General features: G+C 40.0%; 1 protein-coding gene across 2 annotated transcripts in view; it reads right to left on the reverse strand.

The window, feature by feature from the left end:
- The window catches only part of UNC5C (unc-5 netrin receptor C), a 357,053-nt gene that overhangs the window by 145,984 nt on the left and 183,759 nt on the right, over positions 1 to 27,310 (reverse strand). The gene's annotated exons all lie outside the window — the stretch shown is intronic.

Raw genomic sequence — 27,310 nt, forward strand, 5'->3', positions numbered from 1 at the left:
GGCATACTTTGGGAATGCTTTTCTGAGATCATGATGCTAGATCATCAACACCATATGCAACATTGCGACTTCCCATTCAAGCAGATGGATTAAATTTTTCCAGGTTTATAAATTAGCTGCTATAATACTGGAAACAATGAGATTTCTTATTTACTTGGACTCATGTTGGTTCACCTTGATGGGTACATCTGGATATATTCGATGTATTCCTCTTTCTGGCATGGCAACATTGATTTCTCAGTATTTTAATCACAGAATTCAAATATACATAACAAAGGATTTGTAAGAGTGTATTAGGTTTTTTTTTTTCACAGTGTGGAGAAGCTGACTTATTTATAGATAAAAGCTGTTTTTTGTGAAAAGCTTGGATGAATGCAAGCTTGTTACCAGATGAATAATAATTACCTTCTTCCATTTCAGGAATTAAAAACATCATTTAAACTTAAGCCAGAATTTAGATGGCATTAGGAATGCAAGAACCTTGTTAGGTCAGACCAGTCTAGTGTACTTTCCAGTTTGCACAGTGGTCAACCAATAGGAAGTAAGCAGGCAGGATGGGGATACATTGATATCCTCCTGCTTCAGTTTCCCTGGAACTGGCACTGAGCGGGAAGTGGGAACTGATGTACAGCCATTATGGCCAGCAGCCATTTTATACAGTACCTACATACTGATTTGCAAAGTTGGCCCACATTTTGCATCCAAGTCCCAACAAGCATCAATGTTCATAAAAAGAAATCAATATTAATCTGACAGAAAGCCAGATAGGCTTCCAAAATACAGCACCGGAGGTTTGAAAGGACTATATTAGCCTGCTCAGAAAAGACAGATTGTGGTAAACCCCAAATTATTTCTGCAAATATTGTTTTATTATATTTTGTTCAGTAGTCTTTTAGCAGAAGTCTTTTCTGCTACTTAGCTAAATGATACTTGAAACTTTTTTAAAAATGTTTTTTGCTTTTGCAGACCTTGAATATATGCAGACTAAGACTGATTTAAACACTCACACACAATAAGAAAACAAACTTCTTAATCTTCTCTTGCCCTGCACTATTGGCCTATCTATAAATCTCACAGTAGCTGCAATAGCTCTGGATCAGAGTAGGAACGCATTGGTCTTCTTTATCCTCATACAGGTCCAATCACTGCACATATTCACACACAGTCACACAACAATTACACTGCAGGTTGCAATCCTGCAATGTCTGCCTGTGCTTTTGGTAGAGCTTCTTCATTGAACCCCTAATAAGCATCTGAGCATTTGTCAGTACAGTCGGACCATTAATTCTAAGGCAGTTCACAGCAACCCTAAATGTCCTACTTTAGAGAAGTCAGCCCTTTGTTTGAAGGGTGATCAGATAGCAGCCATTTATTTGGAGGTAGCCGTTATTCAAAGAATGAGCAACATGTACTCCTTGTTACTGACCACAATTAGGGGAGGGGGAATGCTTATAGCCAAGTAGTGCCTTTGGAGGGCTATGGAGGGCTAAAATTGGCAAATGTTGCTCATTTGGAAGCTAAATTTGTCCTTTTATTAATCCCAGACTTTACTGAACAATTAGTTACCAAAATTTGGCAGCCAACTGGTGGTTCTTTTTTTTTTTAACTTCTCCTCCCAGGATGTCCCATAGGGTGGGAAGTATTCAAAGGGAAAAACTATCCCCAAAACATATCCCGCAGTGGTCCATTCTTGCTCTACCTACCAGGATCATATAGATCACAAGTCAAATTTGTCCTCCCTATGGCCAAATGTACTCCATTTGTGTTTAACTTATAACAGTTTCTAAATTTGCATCTCTACATATAAATGAGCATATATAAATGTTATGCAAGTCTGCACCCTCTTTTGTGCTCATACTGTTTCAATGCAACTATTCTTTTTTGGTGATGACTAAGTGTCCCCACCAAACTCACATTCCTTCAGGGCTCGAGCACACGGGCAGATCCCAGAAAAAGCAGAAGTAGAACTGTGGAAACTGGGGAGAGAAGCACTTTGTGAATGCTTGTTGGGGAAGCTGAGAAGGTTTTTCTTTGGAATTAATTCACTGTTTGCAATGAATGGTGTCCAACTATATGGTGGAAGTCCAACAGAAAACGGCCAGTCCTGTTGATTCTTCAAGCCACCACTCTTCACATGTAGGCTAGGACCGTACCATACATTCAGCTGGGAACGCCTGAGGGAAAGCTTCCTTTTGGGAGTCAAACTGATTCACTGAAAGCAATGATGCATTCATACTTCAGCTGGAATGATGTTTATTCCTGAGTTTTCTCTTCCAGTTTTTGAGAAAACTCGTCATTTTAACCCATTGGCTAGTCTAACTTCAGCAGGGGAAAGTATAGGCAGACACTAAGGGTGATGAATATACAAATGGGTGGACATCTGTTTCCCTTCACAATTACTGCCACCTGTTATGGCTGCAAACCAGATTCATTTCTGTGCTCCATAGTCCCTTCGGTTGCTCTGAGAATTTTGAGAACACAACTATGTGCAGGATTGCTACTCTGGAAAGTGAAGTTGCAGCACAGATGCAATTCCATGGAACCACAAAACCACTGAAGTTTAATAACAATTCTCCTACTCTGGTATCTAATAACAAACTTTGGATATTTTTAATAGTGTGTTAATTTATGTCATTGAGGGAGAAGTATTCCATAGACCAAGTAGCTAAGCTGTTGAAAATGGACTAGTTTCCAGACAGCCTCATCATTCTCTGTTGCTAGAACCTTGTTTTGAGAAAACAGAAGACAATCATTCTGCTTCTTACAGGGGAATATCATAGCAATTCACTAAGGAGAGCTCTTTCCATTGACTTTAAACTCTCACGTCAATATGCAAGAGCATTTGAAATGCCCAAGACAAACAGTTCTTAGAGTGGTAAAAGGATGAGGGAGCGGTAACTATTGACAGATCTATCAGTAAGAAGCTGACAGTCTTGAAGGCCTTATTCAATCTCCTCTTTTCTGCCTCTGAAGCAGTTATCGTTATATGCAGTGACGGACGCCGGTGATGATCAATAAAGTGCCATGGAATATCAAACTAAAAATACTGCAGAAGGTTAGCTCTCCTCTTCATGTCAGTCTTCATGAAGATTAAATGTCAGACAACTACCTTTCTTTACTGTAGATATTCCTATATTTTCCTGTGTCCAAAATTACAAAGGATATGAAAGACTTTTTCCTCCAGCCACAGCTTTTGTAGAAAGACAGATAAAGAACAAACAATGATGGATGAAAGGGATTGGATAGATTGCAACCATGATATCTATCTTCATAGCTAGAATTACACTGTGTCTTTATTGCATATGGGTGAACCGAGAGCGCTTGAGGTTTCATGGACATCCAGAGTCTTTCAGACTAAATTATAAGTGTACAAACCTTTCCACATTTATTTAAAGTATCTGTTTATGCAAGCCAAAACAGTTTTTAAAATGAATTCTGTTGCACACACATGCATATCACAACAGTATTGAGAATCAGAATGTACTGGACAGAGGCAGGAGCACTCTTAAGAAACATTTTTGACTTCCCTTAAAATTGCTCAAGTATTTTTCTCTAGTAGGAAGCTCCATGTTTACCTTAGTAGTTTGTTGCATGAGAAATATTTGGGAATTTAGGGCTCCAGTCCATTTGAAGATTGCCAAGGAGTTAACCTGTAACCAGCATGGATAAGCATCTTTGCATTTACCCCCTGCCCTCCCAAGTCTCTTTCTTAAGTGGAAAAAAAACAGATTTTAAAATTATTTTAAAATTGTAAATACAAAGTTTATCTTAAATAATAGTTTGTTTAATAATCATAATTGATCTGGATACATGCATGCAAGACTTACAGATAATTTCATGAGAGTCATGATGGAGCAAATCAAAGGCCTATCTAAGTCCAGTATTCTGTGTACACCATTGCCAAATGGATAGCTACGGAAAGTCCACAAGCTGGATGTGAGTGCACTTGTACCCATCCATTTTGTGTTCTCCAATAAATGGTATTCAAATATGTGAGGTAATATATATCTATCTTGGTTAATAGCCATGATTATCATGAGTTCTTCTAATTCCCCTTTAAAGTTATCCAAGTTGGTGGCGAGCAACTGAATGAATGTCTGATATATTGAGGTAAAAGTTTGCCTATGTAAATGAAGACCCAATATGACAAATTCTCAAATAGGAATGTTTGCACCCTACCCAATTTGCAGATTTGGTAATGTTAAGAAAATATCTGACAAACTTTTAATGATAACCTTGATATAATGATTAGATTGCCCCTTTTCTTACTGATATCAATCAGTTTGCCCTGTGCGTAGCCATTTTGTACTTGTTTTCCGAAACACAGTGGATCCAATCCGGATCAACTGAAATTCCATCAATTTGAGTGGTCTGGCTCGGTCTGGCTCAAATATGTTTTACGGATCCAAGCAGAAAGACGCAACCTCTGCTCACATCACCACATCCACAAAAGCAGAGTATGAAGTGTATCCATTAGATATGAGTCATTTCCCCTGAAGAGCCACAGGGTTCATCTTTTTCTTCTGGTCATTTAATGGCAAATCAGAAAAGAGACAGATGGAAACTAACAAAGCATACATATGTTTTATAATTAAACAAGCACTGCCTTGCTAATTCCTGGTGACTAGAAAAACAAACATTCATTTTCATTGACAGCTCCCAGAACATTTACTGAAGATAATGGTAATCATCATGCTATCCAAGTAGCATGCTAAAGCTTTGCTCTCCAATGCCCAAAGTTCTGCTTTTTTAGATACATGATAAATTTGGCTATGATCCTTTTAAAGAAGTTCACTTTTTTCAGACATATGCTCTGCTCTGATTTAGAGCCAACCTAGGCTCACTTTGCCCATTTGCAAGGGACAGGAGAGAAATCTGTACTATATACCTATATCTGCAGCAGTGATAAATTATTGGGTGATATTCTAGGGCACTTTAAATTATTTTTAAAAATGGCTAAGCAAAATTCAAAGGCAACCAAAACCAGGAAGCACCAGAGATTTTAATGGATTACTGACAAGGCAATGTAAATCCGTATCTCTATGTGCAATGACTCCCTCACATTCTGATAATATTTATGAATATGTGACAAGTCCTTGTTCCCTTTTTGATGCCATTTTAATACATTTAGTACACACAAGGTGATTTCCCTCAGGGATAATATTTTTATGCAGGAAAACTAGCTACATATTACATATTACTGTAATACGGTAACCACATGAACACAAAGCAAAATGAATCCATGTGCATTTGTCATACGAGTATGCAGTATTTCATAGTGGTTCCAAGTTGCAGTTCATTCAGCTGGAGGGGCTTGATGAAGAGGCGCTCCCCCAGCAGTATCGTTCAGACTGGCACATTCTCATTCATTTGTAGGATTTATACATGTCATTATTCACCAAGATAATAATTCGGTGGCAGAGAATGTCTAACAATGAAACAAAGATTGGATTTTGCTATACCTTATAGCTCCCAACCTCCAAACAATCAGATGACCTATTCTCATCCCCATCAGCATCCCGGGCCTGCAGCTTACACATCTGCTGTCAGCCACTAGGAAGTAATAGGCACAGCCTTATCAGACTGATGGAATCAATGCTGGGAATTCAGTTTTGTGCTTTTCTGGGGTCCCAGATGCGATTAGATCTCCTGCAGCTAGAACACAAAACATTATTTCCTTCTTTCCCAGGCAGACAAACTATGTCTTTACAAGTCCCATGCCTGTATACACCTTAGATAAACAGCTGTATGGGAGGAACAAATTGCAGTCCAGGCAAAAATATACACTTGTATCTTGGATGTTGTGTGACAGAGTGCTGCCTATAATCCACAAAGTGTGGATTGTTAATTCAACCAAATCAGAACCAGAACTCAGAGACAAGCTTCTTTCCAGTGTATATGAGATCAGGGATGCTCCTTCTCTGTGGATGCAGGTAGTTCTTTCTTCTTCAGGTTAACTAAATGCAGGCCCCATGCAGGGCAAAAGGCTTGCAGTCTGGCTTCTGCACCCAGAGAAACTGAGCACTGTAAAGCAGGGCTTGTCCTGTCACTACAGAGAGTGAAGCACCCATTAGAGACTGTGACACGACCTCCTCAAAGACTGGGGAGCAAGTAGCAACTTCTAAATTGTTCTTCCTCAGCTGCTGGTCATTTCCCTCAGATTTGTGTTTGCCATCCTGGGTGTTCTAAACTGGCCCCCTGTCTTGGGTGCAGCCTGGGGCTATGCATTATCACTGTTGACATAACTGATTATGAAGATAAAAGAATCATTCACTCATTGGCCCTCTCATAATTACCATATATCTAGGGGAACACTAGGTCCATCTTGTCATCTCCTCCTCTGTATCTTCTGCAAACCCTGTCTTCTGCTCTCCATGCAGTGAAGGAGACTGCACTATGTGTAAGCTCTCCTGGTCTCCCAGGCTGCTAAACCATCTGGGGAGCCTAGTGGAGGCTATAGCTCCATTGTCACTGGGGCACCACATCCACTCTGGGTGTCAGTTTGAGCTACTTATGGGGACGACCTATGCTGCTGAAACCTGTGGGATCAGCACCATGGAGAGTTCTTTAAAGCCTGGAGCGGATGCACCATCCCACTAACACTGTAGCATTTAGCCTGTCAGGGGCTACTTAGACTTGTAGACAAGACTTCCTGCTTCAGGTCTTCAGTCCAATGAGTGGATAGTCTGGGCTCAGCATTGGCAGAAAACGCAAAGATGGGGATGAGGCAAGAAGAGCACCTTCTCACAGGACTGCAATCACACAATTGAAAACGAAGTGACTAGGACTAAATACTTGCATGCTTTTGACAATGGTAATAAATCTGCAAGGGGAGACTACCCACAATATGAACAGCATTTTAATGTAACTTGACAAGCAAGTTAGGAATGTGGGAAAATAGAAAAATGAATCATCTCAGCTTTGACTGCCATGTGGCAGTTCTAACTTTAGGAAACACAACCAAGGAAAACTCCATAATGCCTACTCATGACTTCACTGACCATAAATTCCTGGGACTGAGCACTGTGTAACATACTCCCACTTGATAAAAGGTGTGAACATACCAAAAAAGGCAATGAAAGTTCCCCTACCAGAGCATTTAAGTAAAGACTTTTTGCATTTGTTCACATGAATGTAGCACAGGCTCAGGAAGTGGATTTGAGGGGACCTTTGAAAAACAGTAAAACATCCTTCTGTTTTATTGATACACAAGAGGCCATTTGGAACTCATGCCTCAGGCACCAAAGTATCTTGGACTATCTCTGGAATACAACCTCCTTCTGTGTTCAAAGTGCAAAATGTTAAGGATACTCTCATGTTTCTACCAAATCCATTCCTTGATCGAAGCCAGTATTTCAAAATGCCCTGAAATAGTCACAGCAGAGACTACAACAGGATTTGGATGAGACTGAGGAAGAGAAAAGGGATTCTAGAAGGAAGAACCAAGAGTCTGGCTTTTGTTGTAGACAAGATTACCTGAACATTCTATTCCATTCTACATTTTTGGGACATATTCCATTTATTTGCAGAAGTACCAGGCCTTCTGTCTACTACAAATACTATTATCAAAGTGCTTAGCTCCTATGTCATATCTGAGTACCTTAAAATTGTTGTTAACATAGTATTAGTTTAAATCAAGGTCATGATCTATTGAGTTACTTTGAAAAGAATGTTTCCAAAGAAAATTGTTGGGGCCTCCAGAGATATTCTTGCAATGTTGTTCTTTAATTGTTCCTGGAAAAAACAATTATAATTAGCTTGCAATTTTAAACAAATACATTCTAAATAAGTAAAACAAATAACCTTTATCATAACTACTTTGTCCTTCATTTTTCACAGGCAGGCAGAGCCCATTGTTGCTTTTCCTGCTAGATCAAACCAAATAGCAAATTAATCGAGGACCTTTCCCCCCAAATTATTAAAAGACCAGCGTGAGTTCGGCCACTAGATGATATTGTTTCTTGCAGTCTGATTTCTTAAAATAATAAATTGCAAACTAAGCCAATGTTGTCTACAGGACAAGACAACTGGTTTTAGTCAGGCAATTTTATCAAAATCATCATGATCATTGAAAATTTAACACAATCATTTGCCTCTGTAAATTTAATTCAGATTTTTCTAATGTTTTAATTGCATGTTTGAGTTCAAGAGTCAGTTCTTATTCCTCTGTGCTTCAGCATCCTACAAGTACATATTAAAAAGAAAGATGGCAGAGCCTCGCCTTCTTCAAATACTGGAGATGTCAGTGAAATCAACACACTCCCAAATGTCTGCTACAAGTGAATAATCAGAACTTAAGTTATTTGCATGTTTGTACCATACTAAATCACTATGTATTTTAACTAAACAGAGCACAATCCAACCAGTCTTAAGCACCTGAACACCCCATCAATCTCAATAAGACAAAATTAAACCTCTGATAAAGATATCAGAATCGTACGTTTCTTTTTCATGAATCAGAACACGCTTTATTCAAGATTTGTTAGGAATTAGGAGCTTGCAATGTTGTACAATAACAGTGAAGAATACACAAAGGATTCTTTGAATATACCTCTTTTTACTGCTTGATGTACACAGACTCTAATGACAGAGCAAATACTCTTTACAGCAATGAATTAATCCCTAACTTGCAAGGATTATAGCTGCTGATCAAGAGTTAATTCTTAGTCCTTTACCACTATCGTTGTTTCTTTAGCTCAGGGATGAATTTATTATTGCTTATATCATTATTAACGATTATCTCTTTTCCTGATACCTAAAGCAAATTCTTCTCAAATAGAATTTTGAAATGGTTCAAGAGCAATTTAAAATAAATAGCTGCCAAGATAATTCTGTTCGCATTTGGATTCCTATTGTTCAGTGAAATCTTTAACAATGCATTACAACAAAAGCAGCTGGAGTTAACTGCATGTTTGAGATCTGTGCTTAGTTTTTAAATGTTACGATTGAAAGGTTTTCTGGCAGAACAAATCTGTTTTGTCTCAAATTAACAGCAGGTGCTACTTTGGACAAACAACTTTATTAGGCAGGAGATAAAGTTGTGCTTTGAGTGTGTCTTCTTTTGGAAGAAAAATTACTCACTGGTCGTTCTGTGTAATTTTCAGTTCTCCATTCCTGCACCCCATCCACAGAGATAGGCAACAGTATACAACATGTCTTCAGCTTCACCATAGGAAATCACCTCCCACATAATGCTACAAAGTCCTCTACTTATTTTTCTCCCAGCCTTTTAGAAGAAGCTCAAAGAACATTGTATTGTCCCTGCTTCTATCATTTCTGAAGAACAGTGCTTTGCAGGATAGGATATGATGAGGCCTTATGACTCACCTGGTAGACTTCATCCATATTTGATGGTTCCACCTTGCGCACTACCCTAAAATAATGTATCATAGGAACATAGGATGGTGCCTTGTACTGGGTTAGACCATTGGTCCATCTAGCCCAGTATTGTAGGTACTGACTGGCGGCTCTTCAGAGCTTCAGGCAGAATGTTTCCAGCTCTACCTGGAGATACCAGAGATTGTACCTAGGCACTTCTGTGTGCAAAACATCTGCTCTACCTGCTGCAACCTGTATGACTATGCACAACTGACCCTACTGTGTGTGTGTGTGTGTGTGTGTGTGTGGATGGATGGATGGGTGTGAGGTCCAGTGACCCTCCATATGTTAGTCTGTTTTCCAAATGAGGGATGGAAATCCACCTCTGTATTGTATACTCTTGCCACTCAGCCCAAGATGCCTTCAGTGTTGGGTAGAAAAATGCTTAAAGGGATAATGCAAATTACTTTTGCTGGCTTTCCCCCTTGCAACTCTATCATGATGGAAGCTTGTTTTTAGATTAGCCACGATCACTTGTTACTGGATTGTAGAAGACTGGGATTGTATAATGTCAGCTCATGATGTGGATTAGTGCCAAATCACACACCCATTTGTATATGGTAAAGTCAATAACCATCCCTCCTTCTCCGAGTCAGGCATATTGTACCAGTTTCTCACAGCAACCTATGTTTCCTAGTTGCAAATTAGGTATATCTGGCAGGACAAATGAATGTATGTATTTGTTTATATATCCTTAAAAATATTTCTAGGCTGAATTCAGTGGGAGAATCCCTGAACTGCTAGTAAATTTTGTGAACTTATTTACAAGGCTGTAGAACAGTAACAACCCAGAACTTCCATCTAGTTTTCCTGTTCACATGGAAGGTTTGGTTGTACAACCCATGTGACCAGGCATTTGTCTATTTACAAGCCACTTCTAGATACTGTGGTGGAAATTTGGCTAGAAAACACTCTTCCCGTATTCATTTGGATTAGTTGGGACTATGAGAAGAACCTCATTTGAAAAGAACATTTGCCATGTCTGTTTGGGGAGAAACAGTGCCTATGGAGACCTTCTTCTAATTACAAGCTTTGCATGGTGAGTCCTTTGTGCTGTCACTTTTTCTTCTCATTTGTTCAAAACTAATAAAATATTTAAGCTCTTTTTAAAAAATGGAAAAGTGGGTCACAAAGTGAGTAGGAAACTCTATCTCTGCAGCTTTTCTCATACAACAAAAGCACACAGTCTTTAGCTCCTAAGTGCTCCAAGTGTGAGCTTCGGGCACTTTATCTAATTAGGAAACTGACACTAGTCAAAGTAGATGTAGTTGTAATGGCAGATTATGACCAGTTCAGTATCACTAATATAAGGTATTCACTTTCCTTGAACAACTGGATATTGGATTTGGAAATGCAAGGCCCCAGCAGAGAAATGCAGAGTCCAAAGAGAAGATCTCATCTTTTTGTTTTGCCCAGGAAGCCTAAATGAATTATTCCATTTGGTTTTCCTTTCTAAAGCCTGGCTTCTAAGCAGAGCAAGCTTCTGAACCACCTGCAACACAAGGAATGCTTTTGCCCCCAACTGCTATTAGTACCCCTAATAGTTGACATGGGGTCATAGAATTATTGCACTTCTAAGCAGCAGTATTTCCTTCGCAGTGAAAGGAATCATTTTTCTTTGACACATTAGTCTGTGAAACAGCTCCAGGCTCTTGACCCTCCTTTAACCTTGATAACTAATTAAAGATGGACAAGGCTTAAACTAAAATAGTTTTTGTTAAACCTTTTCATTCTTTGGTTCCCTTAAGGCACACTTTGTCACATAGGTAGAAGCTTACCTTATTTACATGAAGATGAAAGTGGATGCTAGCACCAGAAAAGAGGGGTGGAAAGAAAAAGGGGAAGAACGAGGCTGAAATGTCACTTTGGAGTTGAGGTTCCTTTTTGTTTTACTATAGCACTCCAAGTGCATTCTGGCAAAAATGCAAGAAACAGTGCTAGGAATGTTCTCGAGATTAAATAAAACTGGGAGATTTTTCTTTTAATATTCCCTTACAGACTGAAATGAGGCCATGGTTCTATAATATACCCAATATATGGACAAAGATGGATGCTATATTATTAAATTTGATGAATGCAAGTTTCAAGTCTTCTCATTATAAGGATGGTTTTGCATTTTCATAAACACACCACATCCTTTTTGGACAAGATAAATTTTACAAAATATTAATACTAAACATGTGAAACAGCTTCTCCAATTGAACAACACTGGACCACATGGGGTCCTTTTTCACACGTGCTAATACTTTCTCTCACACATCAAAAGCTGCATATACCACTTTTCCAGTGTAGGAACATAAGAAGCTGCCTTATACTGAGTCAGAACTTTGCTCCATCTAGCCTAGCATGGTTGACTCTGATTGGCATTTGCTCTCCACAAATTTTTCTGGCCCCATCTGGAGATGCCAAACCCCACAGTCCGGGGTTTCACCATGAGAAATGCTAGTTCCACCCTGCTAAGCCAGTGAAGCTTGCTTGACATTCTGCAATAAGCAACTCCCATCATTACACAGCCTGTCTCACAGTTATATACATAAAAATGATCAATTCCTTTGTATAAATTATTAAGAATTAATTCTCTTGGGAAAGGTCCTTAAGAAGCATTCAGATGTTATTAGATTTGAGGATTTGTGTCACTGTACCCTCTGTTTTCCCTATTATTTAAGAAAGTATCACATCCTTTCCTTTAATTTTCCTACAATATGCACCCCTAGCTGTAAAGAAAAAATTACAGAAATTTGTCCACTCAGAATTGCACACTTAAAACATTCTTCCTGTTCAAATAGCTTAGTCATACTATAAATGCATGTTACTTATGATCCAACATTACTTTCTAAATGGCAAGCCATTATTTTATTGTCTGACCCTAATGGTATGCATTATTTGCCTAACACCTACTGCCAATTTTGCAAGAATCATAAATCATGCTCTTTGAGACTGATTGATCTCTGCATAAGTCCCAATTGCATTAGAAGTCCATTACTGACTTTCTATAAAGAAGGTTGGTAAGGAACTCCCTTCATCTAAACATAATAATAATAATGCTGCTATCAATACTAAATTAAGAATACTGATCCTCAAGCAAGATCTTAGTTACAACAACTCAAAATAAGCCTGAGGTTATAAATGTCTATAATTTATCAAGGATATCCAGCATTAATATCAAATGAAAGCAATTCTGCAAATGCATCAAATGTTTGCATGATTTGATTGTACCATCTTAAAGAAGTTTCACTGACACTAGAATGGGTTAGGCTGCAATTCTGCAATCCTGGAATCTTACATAGCTGGAGGTAAATCCATCAAACTTTTTGTGTAAATATGCAAAAAGTTCACACTGTCTCCAAGAAACATGGCTTAAGCACTAAACTGCAGACATGGACACTGGTGTCACAGCTGCACTGAAGAGTTAAATCATCTCCATCCATCAAGCTAGGGTCCCAGTTCAGATCAGAACCACTGGACTTGAGTAAAAGAAAAAAGACGTAGCTGCTAACTACATTTCTAAAGTAATGTGTGCTTATAGTCCTAATGTACAGTTCAGATTGAGCAGCAAGTTTCTTGAGGACCAAAGTACATTGAGAATAAAAATGATGAATTTCATGTCTGAATGGTTCTCCACAAAAGAAAATGAAAACAAAATTACTTCTTGCATATAGAAAGAAACAGGGAGAAGGATTTTAAGCTAGCTTTGTTTTTCATTTGCTAATTTGGAAATCATGCCAGAATGTCTTCCTTACTTTCCAGCTGAAGAAGTAGGATAACCACATATTTTACATTATAGAAAATCGTCGTCAGATCGATGGCTCACCTATGTTCTGTCAGGACTGAGGTGGCCTGCTACCAGTGATCTATGCTTTGGTAATCTCTAAAATAAATTACTGCAATGCACTCTATATGGGGCTGCCCTTGAAGACTATGTAGAAGCTGTAGCATGAGCAAAATTCAGCAACCAAACTCATTGTAGAAAGCAGATTATCTGAGCATATAACACTAGTTCCGGCATACTTGCATTGGATACCTAAATGCTTCCAAGCCCAATTCAAGGTTCTAGTTTTAACCTTTAAAGCCCGACACAGCTTGAGGCTACAATATCTAATGGAATACCCCTCCTGACGGGACACTATGATCAAGTTCTGAGGCCTGCCTCTGACTGCCACCTCTGAGGGAAACTTGGTTGGTGATGACATGGAAAAGGTCTTTTCAGTGGTGGCTTCCTGTGCATGGAACATGTTTACCACCAAATTCCACCTAGCACCAACCTTACTATCTTTTTGGTACCAGGTAAAAACCGTTCTCTACCTGAGGACATTCAATTTACTGGGGCCTGCTAGTTGCTAAACAGGTCTTAAAATTTAGTGTTAAAATTTTTTGGTATGACATTAATTAATTGATTAATTAAAATAGCCTGTCCTTGCAGATGGAAGGAACCATAAAAGTACAACTGGCTCAAAGATGTGAGGACTTAAAGACATTGCAGGAATGACCTTTCTTCCTGTACAGCGAATCCCTTATTTTAGGAGCTAAATGCATAATGCTGCTCTTTCAACCCCTTATGTTTATATACAAAGGGTATGTACTTCACTCTCTACAGCTCTGCTCCCTTCTCAGCCACCAACAGACTCAGCAAAACATTAAGGAGTACAACCAGTGCATTGATATAAATACCCCATGGAGTTTTTTTTTTCCAAAGCTTTAAACAGCAATGGATTAATTTCAAGCCTCACAGTGGGGCAGAACAATTCCATCTGGCTCATATGACTTACAGAGGCAATCTACAGCCACAAAGCCAAAAGTTCACAAAAGTGTTGCAAAGTATGGCAGTATTTGGTTACACATTGCTAAGCTTCACCCCGACAGTAACTCATTCCATCAACTCCCCTTCGCAAAATATTGCTGATTTGCTATTAGCCAGGTCCATTCCCCCTGTCAGCCAGTTGATTTAATTGAAAGGGAAATGTCAAAGTCAGGAAAGGAACTCCTGAAATTTGCCTCTCCAGTCTTGTACTCCCTTTTTGTACACCAAAGTTCAACTCAAGTTCTTATGCAGTTTGATACTTTATCCCTGTGTGGCTTACATCAAAGCTATCCGACATTAAATTCCAACAAGAACTTACGGGCAGGAGTACTGCACATTCTTGCTAATGTGAAGGATTGAAAAAATCATATATATTCATTGATTCATATTCTTTACATACATTAGGAAAACATACCAGAAAATGTTGGCTCTAAGTACACCCTATCCCTCTAGCCAGTTAACAACAAAATCAAACATAAGGTACGAAGTTTCACCTGTTTCCTCCCCACATTTCCACCAGCGTAAAGTATAAGTTCAGTTTAGTCTGAGTCATGCAGCAGATTCCTAATATGCAAGTAACAGGGCAAAGCAACTTTATTTATTTATTACATTTATAAACCACCCCATAGCCCAAAGGCTGTCTGGGCAGTTTACAATTATTAAAATTGTAATAAATTTTAATTTATTACATTTAATTTAATTTATATCAAGTATATTTAATTTTCCTCAAGCATATGGTGAAGGTCACGCTGCATGGTCATAAAGATCTTTATGATGTTATCTCTGAATGTTCCTACATAAACAAAACTAACAAATTAACTTAAATGCCCATGTTTAGAAGACTAGCATAACAGAGACTGGGTTTGCATGTCCTAGTAAGGTGCAGCTGCAGAGTGGCTTAGCACAATTCCAAATCCAGAGCGGTTTTCTAGTCATGGGCAGCTTTGTGCAAGTCAGCCTGCGTATCTGTAGCTTGTAGCAGGCTTTTTTAGGATGGCTTGTTCCCAGGCTGTTCTACTGTGATATCTGAACCCAGCAAGATGACATTTTTGTTGGTGGCTGGAAGCAGCCAGAGAGCAGCACAGGAAGTGAAAAACCCCCTCTCCTTGTGTCTCACTCAGGCTGCCACCATTACCCCTTATTCCTTCTTACCCTCAGGATGGATGATTTGTAAGATTCTCTCTCTTTTTCTCTCTCTTAGGAATTGTGCAGAAAGGACACAAAAGATGTTCCTTAATGTGTTCACAAGGCTCTGTTTGTTTTATTTTTGATCCTATTGCTAAGAATTTTGCATAATTTCCTGCTCTGATTTATGGGTCTTCCAGGAAATGTGTACCATTTTCCCTCTTTGTGCAGGCCCGCCCTGAGTTTTGCATAATTTCACTCTCTGTTCTACTGCTCTACCAGGAAGGTTCCACCACTTCCCCACCCATGGTGTCACTCTGCCATGACTGTGGCATACTGTTTTGATTGCCCTCGCTGGTCTGTAGCCTGCCTGTCCATCTGACGGCACAGAGACCAGTGGAGGCCAAGTGACAAGCATGAAGGATGCACAAAAGATGCAGGGAGCCAAAATGATGGGTGGCCACAGGATGGAAAGAGCTTTAAGAATGGATGTTACTAGTTCAGGATAACATGAAACAGGCCTTTAAAAAGGAGGTGCATGCTAGCAAGGAGAGTGCCAATAACAAACGAGCTCGGTGGTGTAGTGGTTAAGAGTGCACCTCAGGCTCAGGTGACCTGGGTTCCAGTCCCCACTCAGCCATGCAGCCAACTAGATAACTTTGGACCAGTCGCAGAATCTTAGCCCAACCTACCTCCCAGGGTTGTTGTGGTGGAGATAAGCTTGAGAGTAGGAGAATGATGTAAGCTGTTCTGAGTTCTTTAAAAAGAAAACAAGTGCGATATATCTAATAATAAATAAAAAAGAGGATAATACTGATGTACTTGGCTATTAGCATGTAGGTGGCCTTGCACACCTGCCCAAGAGCACAAGACAGCAAAAAAGAATAATTAGAAGTTTTGCAAGTGTGTTCCTGTCTTCCTATTTACTTTTTGTGATCTGCTGTGTGTATGAAATTTCCCTCATCAGCCAGAAACCCCAGCGACCAGTTGCAGAAAGAATTCTGACGCAGGGAATGAGGAAACACACAAGGGTTTGCCTTGGGATACGTGCAAGCAGTGGCCAGGAATCCCAAGAGGGCCTTAGGGAGAAATAAGCCATGGGAAGCCAGTGAGCAGTCCTCTGTGGAGAGTAAGGGACAAGCCACCCACCCACTCACCATGACTCCTTGGCAGGGTGGCTTTGCATGATGCACAAACTCGTCCAGAAAGAAAGATGGGCTAGCATGGTTCTTCATGAATTTTTTAGCTTTCTGTGTGCAGAACACTTTTATTTGGAGATCATTCAAACAGGCATTTCTCAACTTTAAACAAGAGGTAGCAAATATAGCTGAACACATGTATCTGTCAACTGCATTGTTTAGCCCTAATGGCCAAAGCCTGAAGCCTAAGTGCCTGATCCTGCCTAATCTGGGAGGCTAAGTGGGGGCAGGCCTGGTTTGTATTTGGATGGGAAACTTGAGTCCAGCACTGAGCAGGAGTTTGGACCAGATGGGCTTCTAGGCACCTTCCAACTGTAGGACTCCCTAAATACTAAATTCTAGTTTGGGGCAACACTATAAGCAAGTGGTTCAAGCGCTAGCTGGTTTCCATAATGAAGGTGTGCTCTGCTGTCAGGACACACATTTCGGATACATTCTGAAAAAAACGTATTCAATGGGCAACGGAGATAAGCTTCATGCTCCAGGGTTATACAAAAGAAACAGCTGACTTAAAAGTGGATATGTTTCTGATTCTGCATTTTCCTTTCTTCACCTGAGACGCGCATACAAAAGACATAGTTAGGTTCAGAATGCTCCACCATTTTTAATACCATGGTTTACAGAGGTGTTACAATGTCTATGGAGTAAGAAACATTTTGCTTTTTGTGAGGGTAACCCACCATTACACACTTACAATGGCAGCCTGTTGATTGGAAATCACAGTGCCAATTTTTCAGAGAATGCAGCCATTTTATTTAGCCTGGTAATCACAAATAACACTATAATTCAATAACCTATAAGTTCACAAAAGCTCATAGCAATAATATATGAATTTGATTTCGTTCTAAGTGTTATGCAGATGCGTGTTAACTAAGGAGCAATAAAATAATTAATGTAATGTTTTGGTAGGATTTGTTGACCATGCCCATGTTGAGGCTTCTCAGCAAATCACACTGTGAGAGGTTACATGTCCTCCACTCTAAATTCTTCCTTTCTCTTGAGCATAGTTTACAGGGTTTTTTCTTATTGCTGTTTTACACAACTTGGTGCACAGAGAGTGCAAATGTGTGTCCCACACACAAATTTCTGTCTAGTCTTTAATGAAAATTGCTCAGCCAATCCTTGGCAAAGGATTCTGAACGTATTGCTATACATCTATTCTACATACAGATTTGCTTTTTCTGGAATATCTTCCTCTACCTTTCTCTTTGATCATATATGAATATAAAGCTAGGTTTTTGTTCAGTACTAGATAAATATTCATAATGCTTGTGTGCTCCACCTCCTCTCCTCTGGTATAGTAATGAGGAGAGTCTCTGTGTTGTAGTGGGTAAGACTGTGGTACTGGGACTTGGAAGATCTGGGTTCTAGACCACTCTCAGCCATCAAGCTCACTGGGTGACTTTGGGCCAGTCACAGACTTTCAGCCCAGCTTACTTCACAGGGTTGCTGTTGTGAAGATAAGATTGTGGAAGGGGAGAATTATGTAAGCCATTTTGAGTTCCTTGAAAGAAAAAAAGGTGGAATATAAATATAAATAAACAAAAGAGATCAAAAGTGTTAAGCTTTGCCTTAACTCCAAACTGTAAGATGGTTAATCTTAACCTCTTTACTGATATGAGATAGTTTCATTTATCAAGCTTTGAAGTTGGCTAGTTTTCCTAATTGTGGTGTTGGAGAAGACTCCTGAGAGTCCCTTGGACTGCAAAGAGATCAAATCAGTTAATCTTAAAGGAAATCAACCCTGATTGTTCTCTAGAAGGTTAGATACTGAAGATGAAACTCAAATTCTTTGGCCACCTAATGAGAAGGAAGGAGTCACTGGAGAAGACTTTGATGCTGAGAACGATTGATGGCAAAAGAAGAGGATGGCAGGGGTCAAAGTGGCTAGATGGGGTTACTGGGGCGGTTGGTGTGGTCTTGGTTGCATTCTGGGGGGTAGTGGAGGACAGGAGAGCCTGGAGAAATGTTGTCCATGGGGTCATGATGGGCCAGACATGACTTTGCAACTAAACAAAGTTTTCCTAAACTATATGTAAGAGTAGTCACAGTCTGCCAGGGTTTGCATATAAGGAGTAACTCCTTTAGTTGAGAATTTCCAGTCCTCTGAACAGTGGGTGATCTTAGGGACATGATACGTATTTTTGTTAGAAAATCAGCAATTTCATATTTGAATTATTTAAAACTCTAGAATGGATACCATCTGGGCCTGGTGATTTGTTAATTTTCAGAGTCGATAAAGCTAAGAACTTCATCTTTTGTCACTGCTACTTTGCCTCAGTTCCTCAGAGAGCCCTCCTACAGAGATATCAAAGTAGCGAACATAAAATATATCACCAGAACAACAATGAAACATAGCAATAAAACAACACAATAAAACAAATGTTAATCAGCAGTAAAACCATATACTCTGCAGTGTGCTACAGACCATAACTGGCAGTGCCATATATCAGAGAAAGTCTACCTAAAGACATGAAAGCCCGAGACAACCCTGAACGTGTCAGGGGAAAACTCCACCAAGCTGCAGGAGCCAATTTTAGCTAATGTAGATCTGAGATCAGAGCCACAATGCCCAATCAATAGTCACCATCAGTCAGGCTTTTGATTAGACATTTGGACCACTGCTTTTGAGCAATTTGCAACTAACAGAGCAAAGCAAAAGTACATCAGATTCCAGCAAGCATATGACAATAGGTAACACTGCATGGATCTTTAGGTGGAAATGGACTGAGGGGAACACATGCAAGATTAATGTTGTCACTGAAAGAGAAGGCCGTGAATTCCAGCAGGGCCATGCTAAAAAAAACCCTGTGTTTTCTGTTGGTCATTCGCCACTGAATTGCCTTTTTGAACTGCTGATTGCTTTGTACTCTGGAACTGCCCAACCTTTTCCCCATTCTATACTTTTTGTCCTTTTTCCCTAGTTTCACCAAAACCTAGAGTAAAGATGGATATACACTGGGAAGGCTTTGGAAATGAAAGGGAGTGCACTCACTGGTCTGTGTGTCATGTCACCGGCCACACTGACATGGGTTTAGCAATCATGCTGCATGTAACAGGTCCCATAAGCTGAGCTCCCATAAGGACACAAGAAGGTAGCAAAGATATGCAAGTCAAGAGACTCTGGTGGTATCCCTGGCCAATCTGTTCCATGGGGCTTAAGGGCTGAGCAGATTGGGCTTGTTTTACTGAGAATCATAGAATATTAGAGTTGGAAGGGACCATGATGGCTCCAACCCCCTGCTGTTGCAGGACATGATGTTACACCATCCCACTCAGATGGCTGTCCAGTTTGATTTTGAATGTCTCTAGTGCAGAAGACTTTAGGCAGCTGATTCCACTGTGTATTGCTCTGATGGTGAGGATGTTTTTCCTGATATGTAGCCTAAACCTGTGTTGTCACAGATTGAATGGATTATTCTGTGTCCTACACTCTGGCATCAACAAGAAGAGATCTTGACCTTCCTCTCTGTGACAGCCTTTGAGGTACTTATAGAGGGATATCATGTCCCCCTTGCAGTGACGGCAGCTGGTACCAGTTGGCTCTGCTGCAGCAGGCCTTGCATCAGTAACTGGGGTATCCACAGGTGCCAGGTCACAACAGCTACTCTTCAGGCTCAGTGCAGGGCCTGGTACTTCAGATATGGACAACTGTCACTGTCCTGCCATCCCCCTTCCCCACTGCTCCACCCCACCAACTAAAAATCTTAGGCTGAGATATGCATTTCCCCTGTGTCTTTCAAGGGAATATTATACAAAATACATCAACTTCCAATGCACAGATACCTTTAAAAAATCCCCTGCTTATTTGATCCTGTGGCACATGCTACCAGGCACAAAATGCCAAAAGAGACTATGCAAATAGGTGCTGCATTTAGCTCTAGCCATAGATCAACAGGCTCTGCAATGACTTTGAGAATCCCCTCATTGTGCAAGCCAGCTCCAAGTGGAAAGATCAAGGATTTTTCTTACACCCTTCTACCTTCAGAAGCTGATCCACCTGAATAAAAAGTTTTGACCTTATCTACTTTCTAGCTGAAGGATCTTGGTAGGCATTTGATATATATGTCAATGAAAACCTGGTGGGGTGGGGATGCTGGGAAATATGTAGGAGTAGGGTGAAGAACGAGTAGCTCCACATGACAGTTCATTTCTGGAGAGTTAAGGAGATTAATGCCTTTACCTACAGCTCATGCATTGTTGTCCCCAGCCATAAAAAGATGAAATCCTGTCATGGTTAGCAGGGTGGTTTGTCATTGCTGAAATGGAGACAGCTTGTGAGGCAAATGCTGATCTGAACCCCAAAGCCATGGTACTGCATGCTTACTTTAAAACAACTGTGAATGCAGAGAGGCATTCTGGGTTTAAATCAAGCACTGTTAAATCCCCCCCCCCACCCTCACGCAAGCGTATGGTAAATGTGAAAACAGATCCAACTATAAATTATTCGGCTATAAAACGTTGCATTGTGTGGTAGAGACATTCCACCTCTTCTGCATTGTCACACCCTCTTCACACCCTCTTCAGTGGTTTCCATCCCTGGAGGAAGCTGAACAGGCATGCAGGGAAAAGAAGGACCTTCAAGCTCCACATGTTCATTAGGTGACTCAGGAAAAACAGTGGTAGAACACGGGCTTTGCAAATGATAGTGTGTTACAATGGTTGAAAAAGACAAGGTCACTTTCTTTTGGTGCAAAAATGGGGTGGGAAGAATTCACACCCTGTTGATAGCAAGATCTTTTTGTTTCTCACCTCCCCTCTTGTCATGGGGGAACAAATTTTAGCCTTTGTCCCAAGCCTCTAGGGGTTCTGGAAAGGGAAAATTGCTTTCCTTCTACCTTTTTTTAAAAAGGGAAACAGAGTTTATAGATATTGTCAAAGCTCAGAGTTATTTTAAAAAGGGGTGTGTGGGAGAATGGGAGTAATTGACTTGGATATACTCAGGGGTATGTTTCAGTCAAATCTGGCCAATTTCTACTTGTAAACCTCTGAGTAAGGGAACTTGCCAAGCTCAGTTTCCCTTTAGAAACTGGGGAGGCACCTTTTGTCTTTCCTAAGGCCCAAGAAGCTCAGCACAACATCCCAAACTTGCTCCCTCAGAGAGAATAAAGGAGAGAATCTAAACAAGATGTGGACCTTCTGAGAAAGAGGTATAAATCCAGAAAGACAGTCAGAAAAATATCCCTTGCTGCTTGCTTTCCTCTTGAAAATGCACCTTCAGTGAGGAAAACTATAGGGCATAAAGTAGATTTTAAGCCTCTTCTGGGCAGTGTCTGCTGCCCCTTGTACATTTCCCTGAACGCATGGCTTGAAATCCAAACTGGCAACAAAGCCGGCATTCAGTAATTTCCAGATCAACAGAGTGTCTACTCCCTATCTCAAGACTCAAGACTATCTTTCAGCAAAGTCGTCAGTGAGTTGCATGTAATAAAAAGGTCAGTGAATAAACCTATCAAAAAGAACACAGATTTAAGATTGATTAAGGAAATGTTAATCATCCCTTCATAGACATTATCAGGGAAGCAAGACATGATAAGATATAGATATTGCTATTAGTTTAGTCTGGATTTACATGTGGAACAATTGATCACATTTTCATGATTCTGAGGTTTGAACCAGAAAATATTTATTTTCCTGGTTAAATAACCTGGTAGAATACTTTTTCCTTAGCAGGTACTAATGCCTGTACTCTGCAGAAAAATATCCATCACTTACTGAGTCCATGTGGATGTCCAGTCCATATGCCTAATGCCAGGGAAATTATTTTATTTTCCCCCAGTGTTCCTCTGACACTTATAAAACTGAACAGGAGCAACACTTTCATTCTGTTGCAATATAGCATGAACTAAATCACCTAAAATGTGCCCCAGGAAGCAGTTGCAATATTAATTTCTCTGTTCAGTTCCTTATAAAATAGTGTCCAAGAAAGATTAAAACTCTCCTCTCAGATCACCAATAAACATCTTTACTAAGATTACACAGTGGCTGACCTGTAGTTTGCTGAGCTCCTTGGAAACGGGATCATTAGCACCTCATTAGCACTCGCCACCACCAGGCAGTCATCTATTTGGATGTTACTACTGCATAGCAGCTGAAGTAATTGCGCAACATTTAGCCTTTGCTTCATGGGCAGCCACCGTTTTCCATTGCTGGCAATGGGTCTTCCCAGGCAGAGAAGCTCCATTACAAAAAGCAAACAATTAGTAAAACAAACTGGATGTTTTGTAGTAGGATAACAGTGTTGTGAATGCACACGCCCCTGTACTCTATAGGTTAGGGTATTTAATACTTGTATTTAATTGCCACAATACAACACTGCCATATATTACATTTACTGAATGCCATACCATGGGTCTTGAATGGGTAATAATGCAAAGTACATGCAGTGTTTTCAAAGATTATTGTAGGCCCACACACACATTGTTGTTTTTTTTTTTAATTTCATAAATCGTGGCCCTTTTGTTCCATTAAGATTTGTGAGAACAGGTCTATACATGTGGGAGAAAAGCCACATACAAACCTACATGGCCCATTCCCTGAAAACTAATTCAGACCTTACCCTTCTCTCTCGATGGATGGATGGATGGATGGATGGATGGAGTGTCTCTGTGTTTATAGATATAGATATTTCTCGGTTTTTATGACCTCCTCATGTTTTAAGATCTTGGAAAGAAGCTCTTCCCTGGATTCTTTTGCCAGGGAAAACTGGCTGGATATGAAATGGGAAGAAGGCTTTCTCCATAGAAGAAGCCCATCTTTGGAATGCTCCCTCTCATAAAATTCTATTGGCACTGATGCAGCTATAATTTCAGCACCAGTTTAATACTTGTTTGGTCTGCTCCACTCTGCTTTTATTAAAATGATGATCTATATTTTTCACTGTGCTATTTTACTGAAAGGCTCAGGGTTTTTTTTTTTTTTAACCAGCCTGGTATCTTAGGATGAAAGGTATGTTAAAAATAGTTTTGTTAAATAAATAATAAGAACATTAGTAGAGCCAAGCTGAAGCTGACCAAAGATCTATTTAGTCCAGCATTCTGTTCACACAGTGGCAACCAGCTATCTACAGGAAGCCGTAAGTAAGATAAGAGTGCAAGGGCACCCAGCTGTATTTTCTAGGAATTGTTATATGTACCTCTGATACTGGCGGTAGCACAGAGCCATCAGGACTAGTAGCTATTGGTAGCCATATCTTCCATGCATCTCTTTTAAAGACATTTCATCCACTGTTGTAACTAACAGCAATACTCCTGTCCTGCCATGTATCAGCATTATAATTCCAGTTTAGAAAGCTGCCTTACTCATCCACAGCACTGTACAAACAGATGCCAGTGGACAGAAGGGCAGATTTTCCAAGCTCTCCCATGATTTTTTCCATTCCCAAACACTTAAAACAACAGTCACGCCACATTCCTGTTGCCATAAAGACAGCATGCAATACAAATGCACTCACATTTCCTTTCTCCTCAGTTCACACCAGTTCAAACATGACTGCAAAATCCTGGAAAAAGTTGTTACTGAAAACCAGGAAGCAGAGGGCCATTTCCCATAGTTCTTTCACTGCTCCTGTGCCTAAAAGACAGCATGCCTGCCTGATGCAGATAAAGCTAATACCAAGGAGGCTAGTTGAACTGCTTTGGTATTAAGTCTGCATTCTGTTTTTCCTTATCTATTCTTAAGTGTTTGTTCTTTTAATTTGTAGTGTTAATGCAATGCAGTGTTTGCATGCATTTTTTTTAGTGCCTTTGGCAACTTTTGGTGGAGAAGCAAGAAACAATTTTTCTAAAATAAATAAATAAGAAGGGGTGAATAAAAAAGCCGTAAAGAGCCAAAGGAAAGATAGATGTCTTCTCTTTCCTGATCAATCCCAGCTTAATCCACTCATGCACATTTGTGCTCTCACTCACATTTAAAAATCTTTGTCGGCTACATGCCAAGTTTTGCCTTCCCTCAACCCACACAAGCCAGGCAGCACTAGTTTGACCAGTTTCTTATTGATTTGTTACTTCGTGCAAAAGCTACTAAAGCTACTTCCTATCACAATCCAAACACATAATCGTATCAGACTCTACCCACCCAACGCCTGTTGTTTAATGCTAATTTCTTTGAGCTCACTAAGAGAAATTGCTATTGACTGCTTTCATTAGGCAACTATTGACCCTGCTCCATTGGAGCATCCTGGAGAAGAAATTCTCTAAATGCACCCATATATCATCTTTTGAACGTCAAGGTGCAACAGCCATGCTGAAGGATATGGTTTATTTAATCCAAAATTAAATTTTTATAGGCTACATTACCTAAAGTAAATTGCTTAATATATTTAGGAGAACAGCTGCTTTTATAAAACTGCTTCTTATGCTACTAATTCTTCTCCAGGGAGTGTCCTTGTAAGTCATTCCAGTGAGGTAAATAGGAATGAAAAAAGGAATTACAGGCACCCCTGCATACAAGTCAGACAAGTGATATACTCACGTTCATCCTTCACATGTGTTTGAGGCGCACATCAGGCGCCTCAAACAAGAAAAACTTTTTTCTATTATGAAAGCCTCTTTTTCTCTCAAATACTGTTTGCATTGTATCCATATTATCTCTCTCTCTCTCTCTCTCTCCAGCAAATTATAGGTGAAAATATTCCTCTACTAAAATTTGCTATATTTTTCCCATTTAATTTTAATGGAATCCACTACACTGACAAGGAGAATTATGGGAATAAAAGTCCAACTATGACACTATGTTGGGAAAGACTGTTTTTTTTTTGTTTAGTTAGAGGATTGTAATGGTAAATGCATTGTCCTTAGATACAGGAATCTGGGTTCATCTTCTGGTTTAGCCATGAAGCTTTCTGGGTGACCCTGGTAATGTGCTGCCTCTCAGCCTACACTACTTCCAACGCTTGTCCAGATGACAAAATAACATTTTACTTCAAGAAAAGTGTACTGTTTCATACTGTTGCTGTCATACTGAAATGCCACCAGCTGAAGACATGGGCTGTCCTTTTCACCAGCCACTCCGTTTCCTTGCATAGCTTTGCAGTTTGTACACAGGATCAAGGCTTTGTGCAGCTTTCCACTCAAATGGACATAAAACTTGTAGCATTGCAGATTAACATGTTCATTCAAATATTCATTGTTATAACTTACCAAATTGTAACAATTCCTTTTGTTCACTGGCTTGGCAAAATTTTGACTGTTTAGAATTTAAATTTCCTCTATCTCAGGGTTTGACCAAGGCCCCAGACCTTACTGAAGACAGGATGTCCTTCGTAAGTCTCTTGGGGCACAAAGAATTCATTCTTTCATCTTCAGATATGGTGGCAGTGTTGCTAACTCTAGGTCAGGGGTTGGTAACTCGTTGGTCCAGAGCCGCACATGGTTCTTGAATCCCTCTGCTGCGGCTCCATCCTCCAAAATACGTGCCACAGCTGCCGATCTGCCACTGAGGCTCCGAGTTAGAAAATACCAATCGGTGATGATGAGGCATCCACTCAGGAACACTGCACTAGCAGGTTAAGTAAATTGCGACATTGCAGGGAAAGAGTGGAACAAGCTTCCTGCAGACTCTCATGTTACACAAATGATAAAAGCTGCGCTTGGGACCTGTCACAATTCACAGCACTTGACTGTTTATCTGCTAATCAGTCACTAAACACACCTATATCTGTGACTTCCCCTAGTAGGCCAGCCATGGATAAATTGAATAAAAGTTTCTGAAGAAAACCAAACGTTTAATGATATGTGAGTAGATTCATTTGCTTTTACTGTTGATGAACTTATGGAGTTTGCTGTTTAATGCATGCAACCCTGTAGCACTGACTTTGACTCTTTAGGCAGCTGTTCTATTCAAAATATATGAAAGGAGTCCTGCTAGTTTATAATGTAAGATTAAAAATAACAGTTTTTAGTGACTGAACAAGAGCTGCAGCTAAATCATAATGAAGATATACATAGCATTAAGGTAAAAAATGATATATACAGTGCTATCTTCATTTTAGATGTCAAAAGGGTTTTGTGGCTCCCAGTGTTTTCTTTTGTGTGGGAACCAAATGGCTTTTTGAGTGTTGAAGGTTGCCAACCCCTGCTGTAGGTGGTCTCAGGTTTTAGATATTGGATGGTCTCATCTGGCTTCACCTAGCATGGTTGTCTTCAGTTACTCACCTGTAAATGCAGATGTGTTTTTTTGTAACCCCAGTCAGTAGCTGCAGGCGTATGCTGCAGTCCATGACCTCATTTATATGATATGGAGGGACAACCATGGTGAGTTGTTGTGTTATCCAAATCTGGACAGCCAATCATACACAAGTCAAGTACCTTGGTCAGTAAGTGCTCAGCAGGCATGAGAAGAACCTTGTGTTCTTTCTGAGCCCATCCCAGTCATGACCAGTGTCAGCTGCCCTACAAGTGTTCAAGTCACACTTAGGGGTGGCTGGCACTTGCTGCCTGCCCCACAAGTATCCCAAGATGATTTTAATTTCCTGTTGTAAACTTAAAGTGTGGGGATTTTTTGCAGATCAAAACATCTGCCTTGACCACTGGTTTTTGCAATCCCTATTTTGACAGCTACTGACAGCCCAGGGAACTCCTTAGAGAAGCACCTGTCAGCACCTGTCAGAATGCTTTAAAAATGCACAGACATTTTGTACAAATAAGAATGCTCATTAGTCACCCTCCCACTATGAACCTTTGCAGTTCTGTGATTGTTGTTATTTGAAACCTTGAAACAGCAATATCCTAGGGAAAGCCTGCTGCCAAGGTTCCCAGAAAAAAATCCAAACGATTCCTGCTTCCTTTGGTTTCTCTTGACAGCTGTTAAA

The sequence above is a fragment of the Varanus komodoensis genome, unplaced genomic scaffold (assembly GCF_004798865.1).
Source record: "Varanus komodoensis strain SLA01 unplaced genomic scaffold, ASM479886v1 scaffold2, whole genome shotgun sequence".
NCBI lineage: Eukaryota > Metazoa > Chordata > Lepidosauria > Squamata > Varanidae > Varanus > Varanus komodoensis.